The sequence below is a fragment of the Octopus sinensis genome, linkage group LG13 (genome assembly GCF_006345805.1).
Source record: "Octopus sinensis linkage group LG13, ASM634580v1, whole genome shotgun sequence".
Lineage (NCBI taxonomy): Eukaryota > Metazoa > Mollusca > Cephalopoda > Octopoda > Octopodidae > Octopus > Octopus sinensis.
The window spans coordinates 60,311,551-60,323,592 of record NC_043009.1 but is presented as its reverse complement, the minus strand read 5'-3'; the positions used below and the strand labels follow the sequence as shown (position 1 = coordinate 60,323,592).

The following is a 12,042-nucleotide window of genomic DNA, read 5'->3' as shown; positions in this document are numbered from 1 at the left end:
GGAGAAAAGGAGACATAGACACTGACGATATCCTTTTAGGATCTCAGTTTTTCTGAGAATGCCCGGTGTTCTCCAGGACAGCGAATCGCCATTCATCCAAGTTTTTGTCATCTTGGTGAGGTTCAACATCCTGCTGTCAGACTTCACTATTTCATCGCAAGTTTTCCTATCTCTCTCTCTCTCTCTTTTACTTGTTTCAGTCATTTTGACTGCGGCCATGCTGGAGCACCGCCTTTAGTCGAGCAAATCGACCCCGAGACTTATTCTTTGTAAGCTCAGTACTTATTCTATCGGTCTCTTTTGCCGAACCGCTAAGTAACGGGGACATAAACACACCAGCATCGGTTGTCAAGCAATGCTAGGGGGACAAACACATACACACAAACATACACATACACACATATATATACATATATATGACAGGCTTCTTTCAGTTTCCGTCTACCAAATCCACTCACAAGGCATTGGTCGGCCCGGGGCTATAGCAGAAGACACTTGCCCAAGATGCCACGCAGTGGGACTGAACCCTGAACCATGTGGTTGGTAAACAAGCTACTTACCACACAGCCACTCGTCTGCCCTCATCCATCCGCGCCACGTGATCATATCTGTGCAGTCTTCTCTCTTGCACACTACAGCTGATGCCTCTTATGTCCAATTTCTCTTTAGACATATTTATATTTTGTTGGGTTTGTCCTCCAGCATCATCACTTGACAACCGATGTTGGTGTGTTTGTGAAAAGAGCCCGTTAGAATAAACACTAGGCTTACAAAGAATAAGTTCTGTAGTCGACTTGTTTGACTAAAGACGGTGCTCCAGCATGGTCGCAGACAAATAACTGAAACGTGTAAAAGAATAAAAGAATAAGTCCGTCTATGAGTGCTTGTGAATCGGCGATCGCGTCTGCAAGTGATGGCGTGCACGAATGGAGTGCGAGTAAAAATGATTCAGAAAGCGATTATAATAATACTAGCAGTATCGCCCGGCGTTGCTCGGGTTTGTAAGGGAAATAACTATATAAGCATTTTTAAAGAGTTATAGCCAAAAAGTAGCAAAAAAAATGCATTAAAAATGGAAAAAAAATGATGGTAAATTTTTTTAAAAATCGTTGACTCATCGTAGACATTTTTAGAGAGTTACTTCCCTTATATAATAGCGAAAAAATGCATTAAAATGGAAAAAAAATGATGGTAAATTTTTTAAAAAATCGTTGACTCATCGTAGACATTTTTAGAGAGTTACTTCCCTTATATAATAGCGAAAAAATGCATTAAAATGGAAAAAAAATGATGGCAAATTTTTTTTTAAATCGTAGACTCATCGTAGACGCGCGCTAATACCCAGAAGGGCTCGATATGAATCACGACTATAAGATAGCCTGTTTTGGTTAAACTGCACCGCAAAATGTGGGAGTAGTTAGGAATCTAAATCGTAGGAGACAGACACACAACTTGACTTTTATATATAACTAGCAGTATCGCCCGGCGTTGCTCGGGTTTGTAAGGGAAATAACTATATAAGCATTTTTAGAGAGTTATAGCCAAAAAATAGCAAAAAAAATGCATTAAAAATGGAAAAAAAATGATGGTAAATTTTTTTTTAAATCGTTGACTCATCGTAGACATTTTTAGAGAGTTACTTCCCTTATATAATAGCGAAAAAATGCATTAAAATGGAAAAAAATGATGGTAAATTTTAAAAAAAAATCGTAGACTCATCGTAGACGCGCGCTAATACCCAGAAGGGCTCGATATTAATCCCGACTATAAGATACCCGGTTTTGGTTAAACTGCACCGCAAAATGTGGGAGTAGTTAGGAATCTAAATCGTAGGAGACAGACACACAACCTTACTTTTATATATAAAGATGATCTTGATATTCGTTTTACTTTACATAAAATATTCTCCACATTCTACTGTTGTATTATTGACATTCATTCATTAATATATTATAAATCTTACAGGTAAAATACTGATCTGGGAACGAATTACGATTCATAACATTGTTAATATGGAAAATTACCGCACTGCTTTACGAGTTTTCGCCTTACGTGTTTTCGCGTTACGTGTTTTCGCTTTACACGTTTTCGCTTTACGAGTTTTCGGTTTGCGAGTTTTCGCTTTACGAGCAATATCCGGGAACAGTTTAACTCGTATATCGAGGCATTACGGTATCTTGTTTTATATTTAAATCCTTTCTGATTAGACGAAACGAATCTCTCTCTCTCTCTCTCTCATACACACACACACACCTATACACATCCACGCACGCACGCACGCACGCACCAACGCACACAAACGCACACACACACACACACACACAATGTGCAGCTGAAGTGGTCAATACGAGATAGACAGACAGATGGATTTAAAGTGAGATGGTGAGGATACAAAAAAATAGGGATCGAGGAAAAAAATGTTGGAAGGATCGGTAAGTGCACTAGTTTGAAAAGCGCGCGCGTGTGTGCGCATTATTATGTTCAAATCTGTCCGTTTCTACATTGAAGCACAGACACGTCTTACCATTTAATCTTCCTTGAATACACTCTCAAATTATCTCCCTTGGCATTTTTACAAGAGTTAATCCCCCTGCAAATTTCGTTGCTTTGTTGGACAATGAATTTATAATTCACTAGCAGTATCGCCCGGCGTTGCTCGGGTTTGTTTCGACCCTTTAGAATTGGAATTTTTGAAAAGTAAACATTTTGCATTGTGTAGCTTGTTCTTCTCTTTAAGTGAACATTTTTCTGGTTGAAATACACCGAAAAATGGCGACACAGCAGTCAAAAAATCGTAAAAAATAGGGATTTTCATAGAAAAAAAAACACCTTTTTGATGTAAATAATTTTTGTGTTAATATGGTCCGATTTGAATTTTTTTCTTCTACGGAAGGAAGAGCAAACCTTCTTCTATCATACTCTCAATTTTGGTCAACTTGCGCTGCAGGGTCTCGGGGGAGATAGTGTTAGTTGAAGGCTACCAAACCTGCCACACACAGACAACTTCAGCTTTATATATATAGAGAGATTATGTGAAGACACACATACACACACACGCACGTACGCGCGCGCACACACACACACACATGCGCACACACGCACACGCACACACACACACACACACAGACACACACACACGCACACGCACGCACGCACACACATACACACACAGGGTTCTCAAAAAAATTTGTCGTCTTCTGGAAAGTACTTATTTTCGTAGTGTTGTATGTTTTTTTTATATATCCCTTTTCCCCTACAAATTTTGTTTATCGTTTTTGAAATTTGAATAAACCTTACCTCTATTTCGGACATAGGACAATAAATAATAATGTTCAAGTGGGAATCGAACTTATGTCACACACTTGACTATTTACCACAAGTTTACCATAACTCAAATGTTCAGTCACAGTAGGCGCAGGAGTGGCTGTGTGGTAAGTAGCTTGCTTACCAACCTCATAGTACCGGGTTCAGTCCCACTGCGTGGCATCTTGGGCAAGTGCCTTCTACTATAGCCTCGCGCCGACTAAAGCTTTGTGAGTAGATTTGGTAGACGGAAACTGAAAGAAGCCTGTCGTATATATATATATATATAATATATATATATATATATATAACAATATAATAAATAAATAAAATATATGCATATATACATACATATATATACATACTTACATCTACATGTATATATACATGCATATATATATATATATATATATATATATATGAGTACAGGACACCACAAATAATCGTAGAACACAACGAGAAACGAAAACATGTCTGTGTATGTTTATGTGTCTGTGTTTGTTCCCCTAGCATTGCTTGACAACCGATGCCGGTGTGTTTACGTCGCCGTAACTTAGCGGTTCGGCAAAAGAGACCGATAGAATAAGTACTGGGCTTACAAAGAATAAGTCCTGGGGTCGATTTGCTCGACTTAAGGCTGTGCTCCAGCATGGCCGCAGTCAAATGACTGAAACAAGTAAAAGAGTAAAAGAGTAAAGAGTAGAAAAACAAAAGAAAGAAAGAATATTTTAATCGAAGTTCCAAAGTTGCCAAAACCAATCGCGACATTTGTTATGTGTACAGAGAAAGCAATATTACAGAAAGAACTGACTGCACAGAGATGGCTGTCACGCTTCAAGCAAGGGGAAATTCGAAGTCACAGACACCCCACCTTCCGGCTGACCTGTTCTGTTCAACGAAGACCTCACATGATACCTATTTCTTTACTACCCACAAGGGGCTAAACACAGAAGGGACAAACAAGGACAGACAAACAGATTAAGTCGATTATATCGACCCCAGTGCGTAACTGGTACTTAATTTATCGATCCCGAAAGTATGAAAGGCAAAGTCAACCTCGGCGGAATTTGAACTCAGAACGTAGTGGCAGACGAAATACCGCTAAGCATTTCGCCCGGCGTGTTAACGTTTCTGTCAGCTCGCCGCCTTGAATGCTCTCATGATACCGTCACCAGTTACCCTCTCCCCTCGGTGACCAAAGTGCGAATCTACCTGGCCGTCGTTCGTACTATCCTCCTCTATGGTTGTGAAACATGGCCTAGGAGGGTAGTCGATCAGCGAAGGCTGGAGGTATTCGACAATGGCTGTCTCCGCCGCATTCTTCGCTGCCGATGCATTGATCGGGTTCCTACAGCCGGTCTTCGTCATCGCCTGAATCTCTGGCCCCTCCCTTCGGTGCTTCTACAACGGCGCTTAAGGTGGTTCGGTCATGCAGCCCGGCGTCCAGAGGGTGAGCTGATTCGCGATGTCCTCCTTCCACCTCCACTTCCCAGCTGGCGCAAACGCACGGGCGGGCAGCTGAAGACCTGGGCAACGACGATAAAGGGGGGACCTCTCCGAACTCTCAGGTCCGCAGGTGGTCAGTCTGTGCAGATGAAACCGCGAATGGCTTGTTATCTCCAGTGACCTCACACGGGATCGTCGAGCGTGGGCCGCCATGGTTCGTGATGCTGTCAGGACCAGAGAAGAAGCCAGCTCAATCCGCCATGGGTGAACGCCGTCACAAGTACAAGTAAAAGTACCCTTTCTCTATGAATAAGACACAAACGTCCCGACTGGTGGCATCTTCAGCATGACATAATTGGTCCCCTCGTCGCTAATTCGACCAAAAATGCTATATCATAAGTGTTTGGATGGAAAGTTCTACCGCATCCATTTTTATTCTTCTGATATAGAGCCTTTAGACTGCCGACTTTGTCGGTTGCTCTCCAACAGTTTTTTGAGGTGGTTTCGTTCAATAACAACAACAGCACCACCACCACCACCACCACCACCACCACCACCACCACCACCACCAACATCATCATCATCATCATCATCATCATCGTCATCGTCATCGTCATCGTCATCGTCATCATCGTCATCGTCGTCATCATCATCATCATCATCATCAACAACAACAACAACAACAACAACAACAACAACAACAACAACAACAACAACAACAACAACAACGTGGTATGAGGAATTCTTCGTGTCAAGAAGACCCAACAATGTCTACTGTAATGATATCGATAAGCCAGTGGGAACGTTCGCAAGAAGTCTTGAACGATGAAAAAAAATAGACTATTGATTGATTAAGTTAAATTTGCTGATGAAAAATATGAATTTAATCATATTTCTCCCCTCCAGACACACGCAAGCATGTATCTAACTCATACACTGTTCACTTCCCAGACATTTGTACATTACTGCATATGCTTTATACGCACTTTTCTCAAGTTGTGGTGCACCTGAGCACTGTATACAATAACTTCATTATTTCATTATATTATTATTATTAAAAAAAGCTTTCTCATCAGATCACCAGAATATCATGGTTACACCAGTGCTTCAACACTGTGATGAGCTAGCCTTCTTTATCTGCACTGATTTGTAAATACGCAATGTCACTGCGTAATGCGTAGCATGTATACCAGTGAAGACGTGTAAATATAATTTGTTATACACAGAAATTCATCATCATCATCATCATCATCATCATCATCATCATCATCATCATCATCATCAACATCATCATCGTTTAACGTCCGTTTTCCGCGCTAGCACGGGTTGGACGATTCGACCGGGGTCTGCGAAGCCAGGAGGCTGCACCAGGCTCCAGTCTGATCTGGCAGAGTTTCTACAGCTGAATGCCCTTCCTAACGCCAACCACTCCGCGAGTGTAGTGGGTGCTTTTTACGTGCCACCTGCACAGGTGCCAGGGGGGTGGGGGTCCGGCATCGGCCCACGATTGGTTGGAGCTTTTAACGTGCCACCAGCACGGAAGCCAGCCAAGGCGGCGCTGGCAACGGCCACGTTCGGATGGTGCTTTTTATGTGCCACCGGCACAGAAGCCAGTCGGGGCGGCGCTGGCATCGGCCACTGTGAAACGGAGTAAGCCTAAGAATGATAGGTGAGGTGGTGAAATAAATATACTCACCTCTCATACTTCTCACTTTTTATGGTTTATATTACCCCCACATGAAATAGTCCCATCGATCGGAACTCCTGGATTTCAGCTGCATAAAACTCTGCATTATACTCCCCCGTGGTGGATTACTATGTGGTCTGCTAGCCGAGTCTGCTAGAGGGGCTTTCTATGATAGCCACATGGTTCTATGAATCCATATATTACACCACTAATTTATGCAAATATATCTGTGTATATATATGGCAGTACGTGTGTGTGTGTGTGTGTGTGTGTGTGTGTGTTGTGTGTGTGTGTGCGTGTGCGTGTGTGTGTGTGCGTGCAAATAATTTCTATGAGAAAATATCTTTCTTTCGGTTTCCGAAGCGCCCTAAACAGGAGTGAATGTAACGCCAGTCTGACCTTTTTCTGAGATATAGTATAATTTGAGTGATTTGTGGGTGTTGTCTCGAGCAAATCGAAATCACGCAGCGGTGAGTTAGCGAGGGAGCTTCTGTATTGTCGCACAATCTGCCAGAAGTAACGGCAAGATCTCTCTCAGAACATATTCAACAGTTCCTTGCCTGTAAGAAAAAAAAAAAATAATAAAGCATAACTGGAATGCTTTTGACCACAGTTCTGTTTCAATGGCCTTTTTCTTCCGGAGTTGTCTCCCTTGTCATATTTAATTTTGTTATTTACATTGACGTTGTTGTATTAACTCCCCTCTCCCACCTAAGTGTCTCAGTTAAACCTATTTCTTTACTACCCACAAGGGACTAAACACATAGAGGGGACAAACAAGGACAGACAAACGGATTAAGTCGATTATATCGATCCCAGTGCGTAACTGGTACTTAATTTATTGACCCCGAAAGGATGAAAGGCAAAGTCGACCTCGCGGAATTTGAACTCAGAACGTAACGGCAGACGAAATACGGCTACGCATTTCGCCCGGCGTGCTAACGTTTCTGCCAGCTCCCCTCAGTCAAACCTAATTAAGAAATGGTGGAGTGCAGCACAAGATTCCATTGCGTGGTACTCCGAGCAAAGGTTTTCTCCCAGGGATTCGGGCGGACTAATAATTCTTAATGAACAGATTTCTATATACTGTAGTCGTAGACTATCCATCCATCCATCCATCCAGCCAGCCAACTGCCTCTATGAGCAGAATATTGTATTATCTATCTATCTATCTATCTATCTATCTATCTATCTATCTGTCTGTCTGTCTGTCTGTCTGTCTGTCTGTCTGTCTGTCTATTTATGTCTATCTATCTATCTATCTATCTATCTATCTATCTATCTATCTATCTATCTATCTATCTATCTATCTATCTATCTATCTATCTGTGTAGGCGCATGGCTCAGTGGTTAGAGCGTCGAGCTTACGATCGTGAGGTTGCGAGTTCGAATCCCGGACAGGGCTGGCTGTTGTGTTCTTGATCAAGACATTTTATTTCACGTTGCTCCAGTTTACTCGGCTGTAGAGATGAGTTGCAACATCACTGGTGCCAAGCTCTATCGGTCCCTTTTGACTTTCCCTTGGATAACACTGGTGGCATGGAGAAGGGAGGCCGGTATGCATGGGCGACTACTGGTCTTCCATAAACAACCTTACCCAGACTTGTGCCTGGGAGGGTAACTTTCTAGATGCAATCCCACGGTCAGTCATGACCGAAGGGGGTCTCAGTCTATCTATCTATCTATCTATCTATCTATCTATCATCTATCTATCTATCTATCTATCTATTTATCTACCCATCCACAGGTCATCGTTGCTTCCCTTAAACCTGCCTAACGAAGAGTCGGTTTACCACTGAGAACATTACACACATGCAATCGATGTGTATGTAATAAAAACTCCCGGCGCCAAATTCCTGTCCTTGGCCTATCATTTTTTCGAGACTGTTGCTCTCTTTGGGGGGAAATAATTCTTTACCAATAAATGCCATACTGGCTTTCAGCGGAGGGCTCAGAGATGCCGTAATCTCTGAGCATATGGCATTTTGAAACCCCCAGCTGATACGATCAATGGAACAGCTTGCTCGTGAAATTAACGTGAAAGTGGCTGAGCACTCCACACACACGTGTAACCTTAACGTAGTTCTCGGGGAGATTCAGCATGACACAGAGTGTGACCTCGGCAGAATGTGAACTCAGAACGTAACGGCAGACGAAATACCTATTTCTTTACTACCCACGAGAGGTTAAACACAGAGAGGACAAACAAGAACAGACAAACGGATTAAGTCGATTACATCGACCCCAGTGAGTAACTGGTACTTAATTTATCGACCTAGAAAAGGATGAAAAGCAAAGTCAACCTCGGCGGAATTTGAACTCAGAACTGAAAGACAGACGAAATACCTATTTCTTTACTACCCACAAGGGGCTAAACACAGAGGGGACTAACAAGGACAGACAAACGGATTAAGTCGATTACATCGACCCCAGTGTGTAACTGGTACTTAATTTATCGACCCCGAAAGGATGAAAGGCAAAGTCGACCTCGGCGGAATTTGAACTCAGAACGTAACGACAGACGAAATACCGCTAAGCATTTCGCCCGGCGTGCTAACGTTTCTGCCAGCTCGCCGCCTTAATACACTTCAGTTTTTAGCTCAGAAACATGCTTGTCTACGGATATTTTAGTGGCTTATGCTCCTCATAGTAGCCTGATCCCGATTTATATCTACTTAGGTACTCCCAGCTCACATCACCCCTTCTTATCACACATATTGTGTATCTCCACTTATCCTAATCCTTCCTTCCCAAAATGTCGGCACTCTTCTTGTACTCACCTTGTACATATAACCGTTCAAGAATATTAACCATATCTATTTCTTTACTACCCACAAGGGGCTACACACAGAGGGGACAAACGGATTAAGTAAATTATATCGACCCCAGTGCGTAACTGGTACTTAATTTATCGACCCCGAAAGGATGAAAGGCAAAGTCGACCTTGGCGGAATTTGAACTCAGAACGTAACGGTAGACGAAATACGGCTACGCATTTCGCCCGGTGTGCTAACGTCTCTGCCAGCTGGCCGATATAAACCATATCGTTCTCTGTAGTCTTAAAGGGACTGCCAAAACCAGCCCTTTTCCCCAGGTTCAAAAGAAATAAAAAAAGAAAGAAAAACACAATAAACACAGACAAACAAAGTAAGAATAAAACAATTCATTGACGATTTGAAATATAAAACTTTTATTTATGTATTGGTTTAATCTTTATAAAATTTTTCTTAAAAAATATCTTTTTATTCATGGTTGTTTTTTTGTTAGTATTGTTGTTGTTGTTGTCTAATGAACAACAGCAACGATAACATGAAACAACACAATTATATATATAACACAATTATATATATATATATATATATATATATATATATATATATATATATATAAAACACAATTATATTATATAACACAATTATATATATATATATATATATATATATATATATGTGTAATTCTGAAGAACTATTTCAATGGACTGAGACAAAGTGAGTTTTTCGTGAATATTTCCAGGATCAAGATGGGGGTGATGTTAGAATTGGTATGGTTGAGAGTGTAGTTAGGGTTATGGTTCGCTGCTCTTGTTGGAAGACAACCAATGAATTAAGAATGTATATTGGTTAGATTCAACTGTGACGGATGTCGTATGACGCTGGTTTTACTTCCGATATTTTTTTTTTTTTTGCTGAAAGTATCCATTCCTGGAAAATATAATAACAGATAATGGTAGTTGTAAGTTAGTGTCGCTAGTTTTAGGAGTGGATTTAACATGGCCAAACAGTTAAGAAGTTCGTTTCACAATCACAAGGTTACGGGGTGTGAGGTTCGTTCCCTCTGCGTGACATCTTCAGCAAGTGTCTTTTTATCATTGCAGCGGGTCGATCGAGCCTTGTGAGTAAAGACAAAAACTTCACAGGAGACCCGCCGGACAGATTCTACTTGTTACGCGCTTTATCACGCTGGTTCTACGTCAGGATTACGTTAATAGTACACGTGTCTAAGGGATACTCAGCCACTTATACAGCAGTTCAATGAACAAAAATTCAGCGAACGAACAACTGAATTCTTGTCTTTGAAACCGACAGAGATCCATTTACTTATTTGCTTGTTATAGTTGGTTTCAGTGTTGTATAACCTGGTCAAGAAGTCGGTCAACAACCAGCAGCAACCCACAGAAGTATTGTTTCTGATATACAGTAACCCTCGACTATCGCGGGTGTTACGTTCCAAATTGCCCCGCGATAGGTGAAAATCCGCGAAGTAGAAACAGTACTGTACTGTTTATTTTTAAAATTATTTTTATAATTTGAATATATTCATTTTATAATAAATGCAAAACAACACCACGGAGGAATCGACGTAAGCTGAAATAATAAACCGCGATAGGTAAACCGCGATATGGCGAGGGGTTAGTATCATGATTCTACCTCCCTTAAGACCATTCAGTACACTTTGACAGTCAGTGATTAACTGTATGGGATACAGTACTGCAGTGTGATTATGTTGTGCCCTTTCTACACTGTCCAATTTATTCCCGTGTTCAGTCTTACCTTCCCAGAGGGTCACCTTCTGGAACGTCGTCATTCGCGCAGATGTTAACCTGCGATAGTTCAGAAAAAAACATAACACGGTATCATTCTCACTATTCACAGAGAACCTGAGAAGGCGATGAGTACTGCCTGTTCTTTCAGACAGAGTAAGTAAAACAAAAACAATTGTCTTGATTGAATATATCGATATAGCAGCTGTCTCTGTGGCGCAATCGGTTAGCGCGTTCGGCTGTTAACCGAAAGGTTGGTGGTTCGAGCCCACCCAGAGACGTGCTTAATTTTTAATGGCGGTGCCCCAGGATGGCCACAGCTCGTGAGCTAAACTAGATGAAATAAATAAATATCTGATCAAAAACCTTCCAGCCTTGACCAGCTTGTCTCTTTTTTTTTGTAGGTATTGCGTACCTAGGTCTACTATCAAATGTGGCATTCCCTTTTTAAAACGGCAGTGTCTGATTTTAGTAAGATTTGGCTGTTATTCATGAGAGGTGGCGCTCCCACGTTGAGGCATCTCGTCTGTAACCCTGTAGATGCTAGTGACCCTTGCAACTTAGGTGGATAATGTGGACTCGATAAGAATGCAGTAAGTGGAAGGTCTATGTTCTTAACATTATTGCCATGTGTTTCCCTGCACAATATTTCGGGCGACTGAAGACACTGATGGTAATACTGCTTTTGTGTGAATGTGCTTCCTATATTTCTCTAGGTCAGAGTATTGTATTCCCAAAGGACATTCGGTATTTTATAACGGTGTATAATGTATTGATATTAAATATATATAAGGAGCAACTGTTTTCGTTTTACTTGCTGTGTCTGAAAGGATAGGCGGTACCCATAGCCTTCTCATGTTGTCTGTGACTGGTGAGAATGATACCTATTTCTTTATTGCCTACAAGGGGCTAAACATAGAGGAGACAAACAAGGACAGACAAACGGATTAAGTCGATTATATCGACCCCAGTGCGTAACTGGTACTTAATTTATCGACCTCGAAAGGATGAAAGGCAAAGTCGACCTCGGCGGAATTTGAACCCAGAACGTAACGGCAGACGAAAT

The 12,042-nt window shown here is 41.5% G+C and overlaps 1 long non-coding RNA gene and 1 other non-coding gene across 2 annotated transcripts in view; one reads left to right on the top strand and one right to left on the bottom strand.

Annotated features, from left to right (window-relative positions):
* Positions 1 to 9,935: 9,935 nt before the first annotated feature.
* The window catches only part of LOC115218314, a 4,724-nt gene continuing 2,617 nt past the window's right edge, over positions 9,936 to 12,042 (bottom strand). Inside the window, exon 2 of the long non-coding RNA XR_005001595.1 lies at positions 9,936 to 10,137. This is a non-coding gene — a long non-coding RNA (uncharacterized LOC115218314). The remainder of the gene's footprint in view (positions 10,138 to 12,042) is intronic.
* Positions 11,184 to 11,257, top strand: Trnan-guu. Its single transcript has one exon. It is a non-coding gene; the product is annotated as a tRNA-Asn (tRNA).